The sequence below is a fragment of the Hipposideros armiger genome, unplaced genomic scaffold (assembly GCF_001890085.2).
Source record: "Hipposideros armiger isolate ML-2016 unplaced genomic scaffold, ASM189008v1 scaffold_318, whole genome shotgun sequence".
Taxonomy (NCBI): Eukaryota; Metazoa; Chordata; class Mammalia; order Chiroptera; family Hipposideridae; genus Hipposideros; species Hipposideros armiger.
Genome location: NW_017731668.1, coordinates 1,636,645 through 1,650,736, shown reverse-complemented (window position 1 = coordinate 1,650,736; position 14,092 = coordinate 1,636,645). Strand labels below are relative to the sequence as shown.

General features: G+C 37.3%; 1 protein-coding gene across 1 annotated transcript in view; it reads left to right on the top strand.

The window, feature by feature from the left end:
• Positions 1-14,092, top strand: part of PDZRN4 (PDZ domain containing ring finger 4) — a 361,626-nt gene that overhangs the window by 223,922 nt on the left and 123,612 nt on the right.

Genomic DNA, 14,092 nt, shown 5'->3' with positions numbered 1-14,092 from the left:
TACCTCTAGCCTGCATAGTTTTCGTAGCATTTTATTAATTCACCATTTTATTTGGGCAGGTTTTCCTGGGGTTGTATGCTCAAGTCCAAATTTCCTGTTTGTCCATGGAAAGTTTATGTCTCCATTCTTTCAGTGTGTCCAGAGGTGACACACTACCACTTTTGTGTTTAGATAATATTGCTGATGAAAGACAATGTTTTGGGATGTTGGTGGTCTTTGGGCACAGCGGCCGCCAAGTGCCCCTGCCTACTGCTTCTCTCAGATCTCCCCCTAACGTGATTCATTTCACAGTGGGCTAATTACAAAGTGGATTTGCTACACATGAAACAGCCTCCTCAGTTGCAATGTTAATGCACATTTTCATGGTAATGTGATCAGAGGCTCATTAGCCAGTTTCCAAAATGATCCTCTGCATTAATTAAATATAAAATGACTCCTTTATCACCATAGAGAGGAAAAAGAAGATTAACATTGTTAATTATACCAGGGGCCATACCTTTTGCTTCATTTTTTTTACTACAGACTTGCAAGGATAGGCTAAAATAATATCCATTTCATAGATAAGCTCTCATCCACGTTGACTCATGAAAACAGTCTCTAGGTGGAACACTTTCCTTTAGTTTGGTTTGTTGGAGTTTGAGTTCTAGTATTGTTTTTCTTTGGGTGGTAAAGGAGCAGGGGAATGGATTCATCAATCTATTTTCCCCCTGAATTACTAAATTGATATAAAAGTATGATATGGAGAAAGTGGTAGGTAACACCCTCCCTGATTACACCCAGGTTAAGCTGTTTATATTGTACTAAGAAATCAAGCCAGGATTATTGCATCCAGGAAGGACTACTGTATTTGTTAAGGAACAGGAGTCTTTGTTGTGGATTTTTAAAATGCTTGCCTGTGAGTTTTGGCTTTAAGTGCTTCCTAAATCTTGCAAAAATAGATAAGCCACCCTCTTTATTGCCTCCACCTGCACTCCTCCATATATTTATTTTATTTTCTGTACTACTGAGTTGCAGTACTTATGATCTTTAATAAAGAGAGTGAAACATGAAGTATTAGCTCCCACTTAACTGGCTTTTATTAGATAAGTTAAAAACCCCAGCTTAAAGGTCTTGCATGTCTTTTCCAAGGGGAGCCCTCCTACAGTTTGTCCCCAGCTTCGCGTTCTATTTTACCGAGTTAATGGAATAGATAAGATATCAAAGGAAACCAGTGATCAGCTCATAGAATACGCTGGAACCCCGTGTGGTGCTGCAAACTAGTTTCTATTTTTATTTGGAGGAGAAGCAGCTCGGAGCACACATGAAAGTGAGCACGTTCTTAACCAGGTGTTCACAGGGACACATAGCTGCCCCCATTAGAGAGGATACTATTTACAAAAGTGACTTGAGATCGGAAGCCTGAATATTTCTAGCATGTGTTAGACTGTATCAGCTCACACAAACATTAACACCTGATTGTCCAAACCATATAGGATGCATAGACTTGTCCTTCTCTGACCGCTTGTCCTGTTGTTTATTTTGTTATCATTTCTTCACAGCTAAGACAAACTAAAGTTTACCAGGGGATGTGATGATTGGAGATTGGCAGTGAATAGTAAATGCATAACCGAGAGTAAAATGTTCATTTCGCTATAATAGGATCATTATGATATTGAACTTTTCCACATTTTCTTTCTAGATTTAGCAATCTGGTAATACAGGCCAAGTGGAATACAATCTCAAGTTTATAACTGCCGTAAACAAAAACAAACATGCTCCGTTTGGAGTATGGTGGGACAATCAGAATGATATGCTTAGGTGTGAAAAGAGGTCAAGTTTCTATTTTGTTGCTATTTTTTGCCCCTGTAGAGGAGCTAAGACTTGCATTTGGCAGACTAGAGGAAATGCCACCTCAAGAAAGTGATTTTCAGCTGGAGTGAGGCCAATCAGGCTCCAGTATGAACACAGATGCAAGAACCTTGGGTCTGAGTAGATCCAGCAACCTTCACACCACACAGTTCTCATGTCTCTTTATGCATCTATTTTATATGTGCCAGGGACACAACTGTTATCTGGAGTGATTTATTCAAAGTAGGTTATTTATTAACCTCTTAAGAATTAATAAATGGGTCATTTGAACAATGCCCTTCTGTGGACATGAGCTGAATTGCCTTTTTCCTATTAATCTGATTGAATAGTCAACTGTACTGAGAGAGCTACAGTAGCTTGCTTGGCGTTTCTGACCTAATAACAGTTTTATTTCTGGGAAATTGTATGCTAATCTTTTGACTTCCTACTTTGATTTTTCATACATAAATCAAATGAAACTTTTTGATTGATTGAATAATGGAAATTATCAATGGGGTGTTCACTGATGTTGAATAATGCGTTCAAAAATGTAGGCAAATATGTAAAAGTTCATACTGTTAACATAAAACTATTGATAAGATTTCATTAAAATCCCATACTGTGATATGCAAGACTCTTCCCTTCCTCCCTTGCCAATCTAAAGAAAAGAAATAGCCTCAATCTCAGGAAAACGACAAGTAGAATAGTGCTAGCTCTCCAGGCAGTGTCACCTTGTAATCACCTATGTGACCACTGTCCTCTTGTAAGTGGATACAGTGGCACAGAGTTGATTTATTCATTGGACTGGTTTGACACAGCTCAGAGGTCTCCCCATAACCTGCTGCCATGAATTAGTAACAGAAACTGTATTGGAAGTAACAATAATCACAATATTGACAGCACCTAGCAGTGAGCGCTTAATTTATTCTAGGCACTGTGCTAAGCACCTTTCCCCTAAGCATCATCTTATTTAATCTTCACAAAAACCCAATGAGGAGTTACAGGGTAGCATCCCATAATTTTTAAATGTTAAAGCCTCCATTATTCTGTGAGTTTCTTGAATCTCGTCCACTCCCCCTTCTCTAGTTACTGTCCCATAGCCCTTAGAAATGTATTTTGTCACATCCTATGTAAACCCAACTCATAATGTGTTAACCTCTTTCCCCACATGTCATCCTTTCCCCACATTCCTTAGTGCTAGCGAAAGGCTCACCATCCTTCTCGCTGTCAATCAAACACAGAAACACTGCATTTGAATGGACACGACTGTCTTCTTCTTCTGACTATTGCACTACTGCACATTCCCCAGCATCAATTCTTGCCTTCCCTACATGCACAATTTCTTTGGTTAACGCTTGATAGAACTCTTAAGTTCTATCATGGTAAGAACTTCCCCACTTAAAATTTGCCAGTGTTGCACTCTACCCTGATTGCTGTTGCTGAAATAATATTTCTAGATGGTGCCCAATGGCTCCTAATTACTACAAAATGAAGTAAAAGTTCTTATTCCCGTGTATTCAGGGACCTCCAGAGCTGGTCCTAAGTTCTTTCCCAGCACTCTCTTTCACCAGCCTTCTCCTAGTGCAGCTTATAATCCCTCCGGACCTGTCTTTTTGCTTTTCTCTTTAAATTGGCTTCCCACCTTGGACCCTTGTAACTTAGTTCTTTTTATTCAGCTTCTTTAGAACATGCTCTATATCTACCTCCACCACTATTTATTTTCTTCCATCACTAGCTATACAAATCCCTCCTCTTTGTCTAAAATGTCTCCTTGGACAGAGAGCTTTTGGCTTACTGTTGATTTAAAAAAATTGATCTCTCCCACCTTGGAACTTTCATAGCATTTTGCATGCAATTTTTAGAGTTCCTTTTTCAGTTTCCTCTGTCTGGTATTATAGTTCATGGTATGTGACTGAACTGTGAGCTGCATGAAGGCAAGTCAAGTGCTAGATTGCCCTTTAACCCCCACCATGCCAGCAGGCAGGATGTCTGGCCTGCCCACAGCCTCTTTCCAGTAAACAACCCCACCCGTAGCGCTGGTGATGGACCACATAACTCTGCCTTCCTCTCTACCCACACCTAACAGCTCATTAAACCAGGGAGAGTCACCTGGTGCATAAATCTGATGGTTCAATTAGATGTTTTTTAGTCTCAGAAATTTATATTGGGAAACAAGCCATTAGGATGCAAAGAGAGAAGATGTTTTAAGGAGATTGGGGGGGGGGGAACTTGGGGTTCTGTGGTGCGCCAGAACTAGGAGGATTATGTCTCCTAAAATAATTAGAAACACTTGAGAAGTAAGGACATGGGTCACGAGAAAGATAAGCATAAAGGGTAAAAAAAGAGATCTTCAGAGTGCCCTTATTTTCCTAGTTCCATTACATTCCTATAACAAATCCCCATTTACTGGAATTTGCTTGAAGGATGTGTATATTCCTTACAATCAGAAGAACAAATGAGGACACATCACAATGTCTTGCGTTTGTCAACCACCTAGCAGGTCCCTGAAACTGTAGACATGCGGTTCAGTTCAACAAACTTTCAGTAAGTTCCAGTTGCCTGGTATGTGCCAAGTACTGATCTTTGCCACTGGGAATGCAAAGACAAATGTGACAGTCGTTGCTTTTGAAAAAACGCATACTCTGGTAGTAGAAGAGACACACATACACAAAGAATTTTCATATAATGTGCTAAGTGAAGCCGCAGAGATGTTCACAGGCCTCTAACCAGTGCAGAGATGCTCGCTATGGTGGGTTTGGGGAGTGGGAAAGAGAAGGGAGAGGAAAACAAAGAGATGTCATGGTAAAGAAGTTCATGAAGTGGCAAGCAGGTGATCAGCATGAATGGACTTGGAGTATGGGAACTATGAGGGATAAGTGTTCCTAAAGCCTAAACGGGGAGGCAGCCTCCCAGGATGTGGCTGGAGAGGTGGACAAGACCGGACCCTGGAGAGTCTCCCATGTCCTGATTGTTTTTTGCTTTGTTTGTTTTGTTCTTAAAGTGGGAGAGATCCCTCTGATAATAGTCACGAGTATGGACTTGGTTGTAGTGTGTGCTGAGGGAGACGGGGGCGGTACAGCTGGGCTCGAGTTGGAGATGGTGTACTACAGCAAGACTGCAACAAGGGACACCAGTTGGAGGCGGTAACAATAAGCAAATTGGTGGTAGAAAGAATGTAAAAGCAGAAGCAAAATCCATGAGGAGGTAAATTCGGTAGGTTTCTGGGTTTCTGGCTTGTGAGACGGGAGGTGTAGTGAAATTTACAGAGAAGAAATAAGAGAAGGGAGGCGAGTTCTGGGGAGAGAAAGCTGTTGAGTTCACATATGGACTCTCCAAGCAATGTCCAGCATGGTGACTATTTACATATACTTAGCGTATATGTTTGTTGGATAAGATCACCCAGAAAGATGTAAAAGGTGAGAAGAAAAACGAAAAAGTGAGGAGAGTTGTGAGTCAAGGATACAAGATTGAGAAGCAAAGATGAAAGAAGAAAAGGAGAAAAGGGGAAATTGTTATAGAGTGATAAGGAGAATGAACTCTCTCCAAGAGGAGAGAGTTCAAAAAAAGAAGTGGCCAAATGTGGTCAAACACATCCGAGTGCATCATAAGTTAAGAACTGCAGTGTCTTTGGATTAAAAAATATTGATGTGTTACCCAGGTCCCTCTTCAGCTGCTGGTAATGCTGACAGTGAGAAACTCCAACTGTCCGCTCTGTCAGGGACTATCTCAGCTGCAGGGAGCACCCTCAGCTGAGGTTCTTCCCCTCCCAGGAGGCCCACATCCAATGACAGGTTGACACAAGGGTATAATGAATGCTCTCTAAGCCTGAATGGGGACATTGAAAGGCAATTCCAGCTCTAGAGCTTTCTGCAACTGTTGTTGGACCTGCATGCAGTTTGGTTCTCCTTCTACCCAACACTGCTTCCTAGTTCTTCCTACAAAGGAAAGACTCCTTGCACCTAACCTCTGTCTCAGAGGTTAGCTTCCTGGAGAACCTAATCTGCACAGAGGTCAGTGCATTTCAGAGCATTTCAGCACAAATGTGGACAAAATCTAGAAAGTGGTAGAATCAAAGGAGAAATCCACTGCGTTTTCAAAAAGTTTCTCTGAGATATGACAGATTATCAAAATGGAGTCACTGCTTACATTGGAGTACATATTTTCTTAGCCCTTTTTTGGGGGGAATGCAAAATTAATTAAAATTGTGAATTTTAAAAATGAAAGTCATCTTTACTTTTACTTTAAAAAGTAAGGTAATTGATTTCGTATCTTGAGCCATGGTGCTAAGATAGTGGTGACAATATAGTGATGAAAATAATAAAATGTACATTTAGCTAAAATTTCCCTTATCTAAGACTTTTAAAGAAAAACTTAAATGTTAGTGTTTTGATATAGAAAAGGCCTTTTGTAAAAATAAATATTTTAATGATTGCAATTAATTTATGGCTTTTAATAAGTACCTTTTTCTATTAAAAGGATCAGAATATCACATATTTTATTGAAATGTATACATTTAATTTATATTTCACCACTTATTGAATTGGTCTAGACCTAGAGAAGGTCAACCATCTCTAATTGCATATCCTTCTATTTAAATGAAACACTGTAGGAAACATCTTCATTGATTCCATATTATACATAAGGAGACATGTTGCTGAAAACTTAGTGGATAGATATGCTGAAAAATTTTACACTTCAACTTATCTGAGCTTCCTGGTTAAGTAGGCTAACCTGATTAGCAACTTCTTTAATTTCAACTTTTGAAAAATTTTCTAAAACACATGATCTTACTTACATAATTACTTAACATATGTGTGTTTATTATTCTTTTCCAATCACATTAGATAGCAATAAATGAGCCTCATATTTTCAGCAGTGAATTCTGAACTTTACAAGAGGGTCTATTTAATAATAGTTGATAAGTGAAAAATTATTCCACAACATCCAATCATGATCTAGTACATTCATTTTATATAAGTGGATTTTTATGTATATAATTTTCACTGGTCAATTAATAGGTATCCAGTCTTATTAAATGATCAAGAAAGGCACAAAAATTGAATCATTAGATACTCGATAGAGACCCCTGGATTGTGGTTCTACGAAGGATCCCTGCCCTTGAAACATTTATAATCCATGGGGAAGGGTAAGCAAGGTGCCTAGAGCAGGCTCTGCTTCAATCACTTAGTCTTTTGCAGACACTGTTTTCTCCCATTATCCATCCTAAGGCATACACTATAAGAATTTTAGGTGTTATTCTTAATAAATATTGTCTTCTTTTTTTTTCCTTTTAAAAGCACATTGCATAATTAAGAGATTTTCTCTTTTTTAATTAAAATTTATTGGAGGTGACAATTGTTAATGAAGTTACATAGGTTTCAGCTGTACAATTCTGTAATACGTCATCTGTATATCACATTGTGTGTTCACCACCCAGAGTCAGTTCTCCTTCCATCACCATATATTTGATCCCGTTTACCCTCATCTACCACCCCCCGCCCCCCTTACCCTCTGGTATCCACTAAACTGTTGTCTGTGTCTATGAGTTTTTGTTTATTTGTTTGTCTTGTTCCTTTGTTGATGTCATCGTTTTTTGACTCATGAGGATTTAGGTGCCACTGGGTGGTAATTTTGTCTTCAAATTTAGGATTCAAGATAATTCAAATGCAGCTGTGTTTTGCAGATCTAACTGCAATATCTCCAAAGTCATCAATATAGCCTGTCCCATCTCCATCTCCCTTCCAGCTGTATTCATTTCTTCTTTCTTAATTCTATCACTCTCAATGTGGAATAACAGCTTTAAAAGGGTTATTATGAAGAGTTCATTGTTTCCTTCAACAAAAAGCTTAAAAGGTAGCAGCCCCATATTCTCCTGTGTTTCAACATATAACATCTAATTGCTAATTTGTGCCATTCTGTAACAAGCTGTAAATCTTGCTTTATGGTTGTTTGGGTCCTGGTGAAATATTCTCCCCCTTACCTCCCCCCCACCAACTGTTTCTGCTTTATGTAGCATTTTAGAAATACTATAGGATTTTTTTCTTGTTTTTAGAAACTTGCTCTCATCTCAGTGGAAATTAGATTTTTCTGAACTAACCTCTCACTCCCAAGCCTCTTGAGGGTCTGTTTTAGGTACTTTTATTATTATTTTTAAAAGACTCTTTCAAGGCTCTGTGAACAAAGAGAATTTTTAAAATACTTAGTATGGTTTTAAAAAGTAGTGAATCCACAGATAAACAAGCACTATTGTAATCAATGATAGTAATGTTTTCTTATAGAAAAGTTCTATATGAATAGAGTTCAGATATGAATATTTTTTAAAATAAAGAAAAGATTGGAAAATAGTAATTCTTATTGAATAACAATAAATAATTACTCTGTACCTGCTTTTTGCTCGATACTGATACTGTTAGATGGCAACAGAGGATACAAAAGAAGCATAAGCTAAAAAGCCAGCCTTCACGGTGTATTGTCATAAACAATTAGAAGACTGATATGCAAATGTATGGCCCTAACGCAGTGGACATTACAGAGTAAGGACAGTTCTGTATGGGTAAGGATAGTCAGGGGTCTTAATAGTGGTTCTTCTTTGGAATGCCTATGAGCCAAGGTTCGTATTTTAGTTTAGCATAATCATTGTATATCCATTTAGTTTAAGGTAATATGTTGAGTTGTCCAGCATGTATTGTGAAAGCAAAGTCATAGAAAAATGACTAATAGGACTTATTTGGGGGGAAATGGGAAGAACAGCCTGACTAAACCAGGATATGAGCTGAGGAGAGTTGAATGTCTTGATCTCCATGCAAAAATGAATGCACATGGTGCCATCATCACTGCAGGGCACTCTACTCTCAAAGCCTGCAATCAAATGGAGTCTCTGAAGTCAACTCAAATAATAGAATATGTGTAAATGTCGTTCACTTTGGTACTTTATTTAAAAGACATGCTAAGTTGAACTCACAATGGATAGATCTTGCCATGCACACCTTAAGTGACACATATTTCTAATGTTTGAAGTTGGTTTTGCCTGTGTAATGGTGAATCTGAGTGTTAAGACAACTTAGAAAATAGTGAAAATGTTTTACTCATTTGGCACATGGAGTATTATTACTATCTGATGAGTGTGTGCTAAATACCAAGCACAATGTGGTACGTAGGAGAGCACTGTGCAGAGAGGAAAGAATCGATGCTTTGGCATCAAGCAATAGCACCACTTATTTCCTCTATGACTGTGTTAGTTACTTGACTTCATTTAGCCTTTAGTTGATTAATATCACCCTTGAGTTGCTTTGTTGAGGATTAAATGAGATAACATATGTAAAGGGCATAACACATTACAGGAATACCACAAATCGTACCTTTGACTTTATGATTTCTTTTCAGTCTAAGAAGTGACACTGTGAGATAGGTTATATTGTCCCGGTTTACAGTTGAGAAAACCGAGGCACAGAATAATCAAGTGATGAATTCATAGTGTGCCCAAGTAGAACACTAAGAATTCAAACCAGCATCTGCCTAATGCCATAGTTCACGTTTATTTTATTATAAATATCAAATATCCCTCTCCCTTTGAGCTCTCCATGTTTATCTGCTTTACTGATCCATAAATACTGAGCACCTGGCACATAGAAGGCTCTCAATAAATTCCTGATAAAGGAAGAAGGAAAGAAAGAAGGAGGAAAAAATGGAAGGCAGGAAGGAAAGGAAGAAGGAAAGAAAGAAAATAATAGATGCTCTTTAAATTCCTCCCTGGAAGGGTCTGCAGAGATGCCCTTTTTGGCATAAGGAAGAGAAACAGGTCCTCTCTATTCCCTCTTTCCTCATATGTTTTAACAGCTTAAATCAAATGATCTTACCTATGAGAGCCCATCAGTATGGGAAAGTGACTTGTCACTCTCACTTTTGAGAACTTGAAAGCCTTTCTCCACTTTTTCATGAATCCATGCCTGCTCTTTTCTTATGCTCTCCTCACAATCCAAGTTTTAGGCAAACCATACTATTATTTTTTTTTAAAAACAATGTGATTTTCCCCATCTCTTTGCCTTTCAACTCAGTGTCCCTTTTGCCTCTACTCTGCTTTTTTCCACCTCCATATATGTAAAAACACCAATCAATCCCTTATGACTCAGTTCAAGGTTTGCCTTCTGGGAAGTCCTCTCTGAAGCTGACAGCATCAGTCACTCTTCTCAGTGCTCCTATTCAGTGGTGCTTCACAACTTGAAATACAGTCAGATATTTCTGTGTTTGTGTCGAGCTTTTCCTCATCTTTAGAGTTCTACCATATCATACAGTGCCTGGCTCAGAGCAGGTATTTAATACAGATCATATCAAGGAATAGGATTAGAAATATAGCTATAACTGCATTCATAAAATAAATATTATTATTCTCTCCAGTATTCCCTGAGTTGTCTTTGAGAACAAGATAATTCAAGAAACTGAACATTCTAGATTTTCCTGATTTTAAAGATGCCACCTATTTGAGATACTCAATTGTAAGGCTGATCATCAAGTTTAAGAATAGCTAGGGTTGACAAGCTACCACCTTATTTTTTTTTAATTAAAGTTTATTGTGGTGACAATTGTTAGTAAAGTTTACATAGGTTTCAGGTGTACAATTCTTTAATACGTCATCTATATATCACATTGTATGTTCAACCACCCAGAGTCAGTTCTCCTTCCATCACCATATATTTGATCCCTTTTGACCTCACCTACAAGCTACCACCTTTAACATGCATATTGATTGCAAGCTGCATCTTAATTTTAGAAACAAGAAGATATTGGGAGACCTTATTTCTTCGAATTGAACAAAAATGGCATTGCTTTTCTAAAAACCAAACAAACAAAAACCAAACAAAAAAACACTATTGACCTTTCCCTCACACCTATTACACTCTTATTCCCCGACCCCTTCTCCCAAATGGAGGATTTATTACCCAGATAGACATGCATTATCAGATCTTTATCACGAAATCTCCAGTCATGGTGAGTAATGATAGAATTTTCATTCCTCAACTGTCAAACTATCCAATAAACCTAGCTGGGTTTTTTTTTCCTTTTTATCATTAGTTTCAGGTGTGCAAAACAACATAGTGATTAGACGTTTACACACCTCACTAAGTGATAACCTCAACAATACCATTGATGCTATTCCCTATGCTGTACTTTACATCCCATGACCATTAATTATAGCTGACATTCAATATTATTTTATATTAGTTTCAGGTATACAGCTGTTTCTCTTTCTTCCTTCCTTTCTTTCCTTCTTTCTTTCTTTCTTTCTTTCTTTCTTTCTTTCTTTCTTTCTTTCTTTCTTTCTTTCTTTCTTTATTTCTCTTTCTTTCTAGAATGTCCTCATTGTTCTTCAGCTCACTAAGTTGTAGCCTTCCTCAAAGGTTGGGTCAGGTGCCATCACCTTCCCCAGGAAATCTTCTCTGAGTTTCTGAACTTGAGAAGGGCCCCTGTTTTCTCTTTCCAAGGGACTCAGTGCTTACCTTTGTCATAACACGTACCAAATGGTATCATTTCTCAGTTTGCTTGCTTAGGATTTCCACTGGTCTCTGAGTCTCTGCAGGGCAAAAACCCTGTATTCCACCTAACCCAGTATTCATATAGATGTTTCTTGAGTAAAGAATGAATGACTAAATGCTAAATGAATTCTGTATGCAGGGCAGCATGATGAAGGTGACATAAAAGCAGAATAAGAAAGGATCTCTGCCTTCAAGGTGTTTACTTTCCAGCAGGCTTCAGTAAGATATTTGTTTTCAAAGAACTACAGTGCAAGGGTTGATATTAGTTCTACGAGAAAGAGAGAGAGAGAGAGAGAGAGAGAGAGAGAGAGAGAGGAGCAAAGTTTCATGAAATGTCATAGTGATGATGATTTGCTGTAGTATAGACAAAAATTAAAATGAAGTATCTAAAATAGAATATGTTATATATACAATGCATAAAGCAAAATTGCGCTCTGTGTGCCATTAAATGAATCGATTATTGATTTCGTAACTAGTTATGTTTCTTCATTGTATGCCTTCTGTATTGTAAAATTGAATTAGCTATTTTGTATAAAAATGCCTCAACATATAACCTCTTTGTTTTAGATAATTTATATCCATCATTGAAATAGGTAAATATGGCTAAATTATTAAGCTATTCATTTTATTTATGTCCCTCCTTGGTATAAAAACGGTTTTAAATGGTGACTATAAAATATACTGGAAAACTAAATTTTTCCTAAGGCTGCTGCTGCCATTGGGTTTCATAATTACTTTAGCACTAAAATGAGTTTCTCCAAGTGCAAATATCCCAATTAAAATCAAATAAAATGAAAAGCCTAAAAGAATCATGAAAATCATTTTTAAAACTTTAAATTCTAACTAAAACCTAGTCCAATTAAATAATATATTAAAAGTATGTTTTTTGAGGGCCGGCCCAGTGGCTCGGTTAGTTAAAAGCTCGCTCAAGAGTGTGAGCTCTAAGCAACAGCGGTTCAATTCCCAACCTGAGCTGAGCTGCCAACAGGTGGCAGGATGGCTCAGCCAAAAAAAAAGTATATTTTCCAATAACTCAAAACCATATTTATTATTACTTGAAAAAGCTAGGATATTCTTTGAACCATGAAGAATATGAGTGAATATAATCCCCCTCATATACCCAATATCAGTGAAGGTTTTCAGGAAACTATCTAGCTTAGTGGCCTATAGATAACTTCTACCCACTTTGAGTTTTCTATCTCAAGTTAAGTTTTTCAATTTAAAAAAGTTATTATTAAACCAGGATTTCCCATTCCCATGAAAATTATTTCTGAATTATGACCTGAATGCCCAACAAATTCCATAAAAGACTAGAATCGTATCCAGATTCTAGGATCATCTAATAGGGAGGATAGTTTACCTGTCTTGCTTATGGTGGACATTTTAAGAAATATATATAAGGGTAGTTTCTCTACCTGAAGGTGAATTAATCAACCCCCCAAAATTTATTAATACTAAGTAAAGATTTTTAAAGGTTTTCAGAATTGCACCAAATTATATTTAATGTAGTTAATAGAATTGAGAGAAAGACAGTGACAGTATTCCATTCAATATGGTAATATTTCTCTGGATATGAAATTTAGACTTAAAAGTCTTAGAAACTATCTCCTCCTGAATTGGCACAGACTTGCATGGTTTAATTTAGCCTTCTCCATGTCCACCTCCTAGAATGTCATCAATACCAGTAACCTCAGAAAATGTATAAAATTTACAGATGCATTTGTGTGATGTTCATATGCAAGCAGATATTCACAGATATATTGAGGTGGAGTCTGTGAGTGTCAACTCTTTTTCAGGTCTGTGGGATCTACTTGGATACTATTTTTAAAAGTTGTTAAAGTTAAGTTAAATATAATTTATAAAGACGTGGCCTTAAAAAGCTTTTTTACTATTATTCCAGTCTCATGAAGGGAAAGTAACTAGGTCCTAGATGTCAGGAAAATGAAATTGTGGTTTCATAACTGATTAAATACAACAGTGATAAAAGTATTTAAAGCAAATAGTATACACAAATAACCCCTCCCCAACAATTTCTATATGAGATCCCATTCATGAAATGATATTGATGGATTATCATTTCCTGGATGAGTGTTTGATACCTTGTCAGTTACCAAGACTGATGAACATGACATGCTGACATCACTGAGCACACCCAGTAGAAATATTATCAGTGTGCGAAAGACCACCCCCCGTGCTCTCCTCCCCTGCCTCCCATCTGGTTCTCACCTTCCACAACCACCAGAAAATCATTTTAAAATTGGCCTCTCACTTTGAAGTTTGCTTTGATAGCTTTGAAGTATGCACAGCTTTCCAGCCAGTATTATCCATGTTTCATAGATCACAGAAAATCCAGAGGGAGGGAATAACACGTATTAATTTAAGATGTAGAATCATCTGTTGATATTTTTCAAGTAGGTGTAGTTTCATTTTTTCATATCCTGTAATAAAATATTGCTTTTAGAAGGTGCATAAGAGGCAAATGGCTAACAGTACCTTGGGGAAATATCTATTTAAATTATATTAATAATACAGTATTCATAGGTGGGAACCAATAGGCGGTCATACGATACCTAATATTTCCTTAAATCCCTCAAAAAGGAAACTGTAGGCCTAGCAAATGGCACCTTAGCTGCAGAATGTGTTAATACACTCTGATTGGTTGATGGATTACATTGGGTTATAGAGGCCCACTAAAATCAAACTACTTAAACCATTAAATATAATATATTTAAATG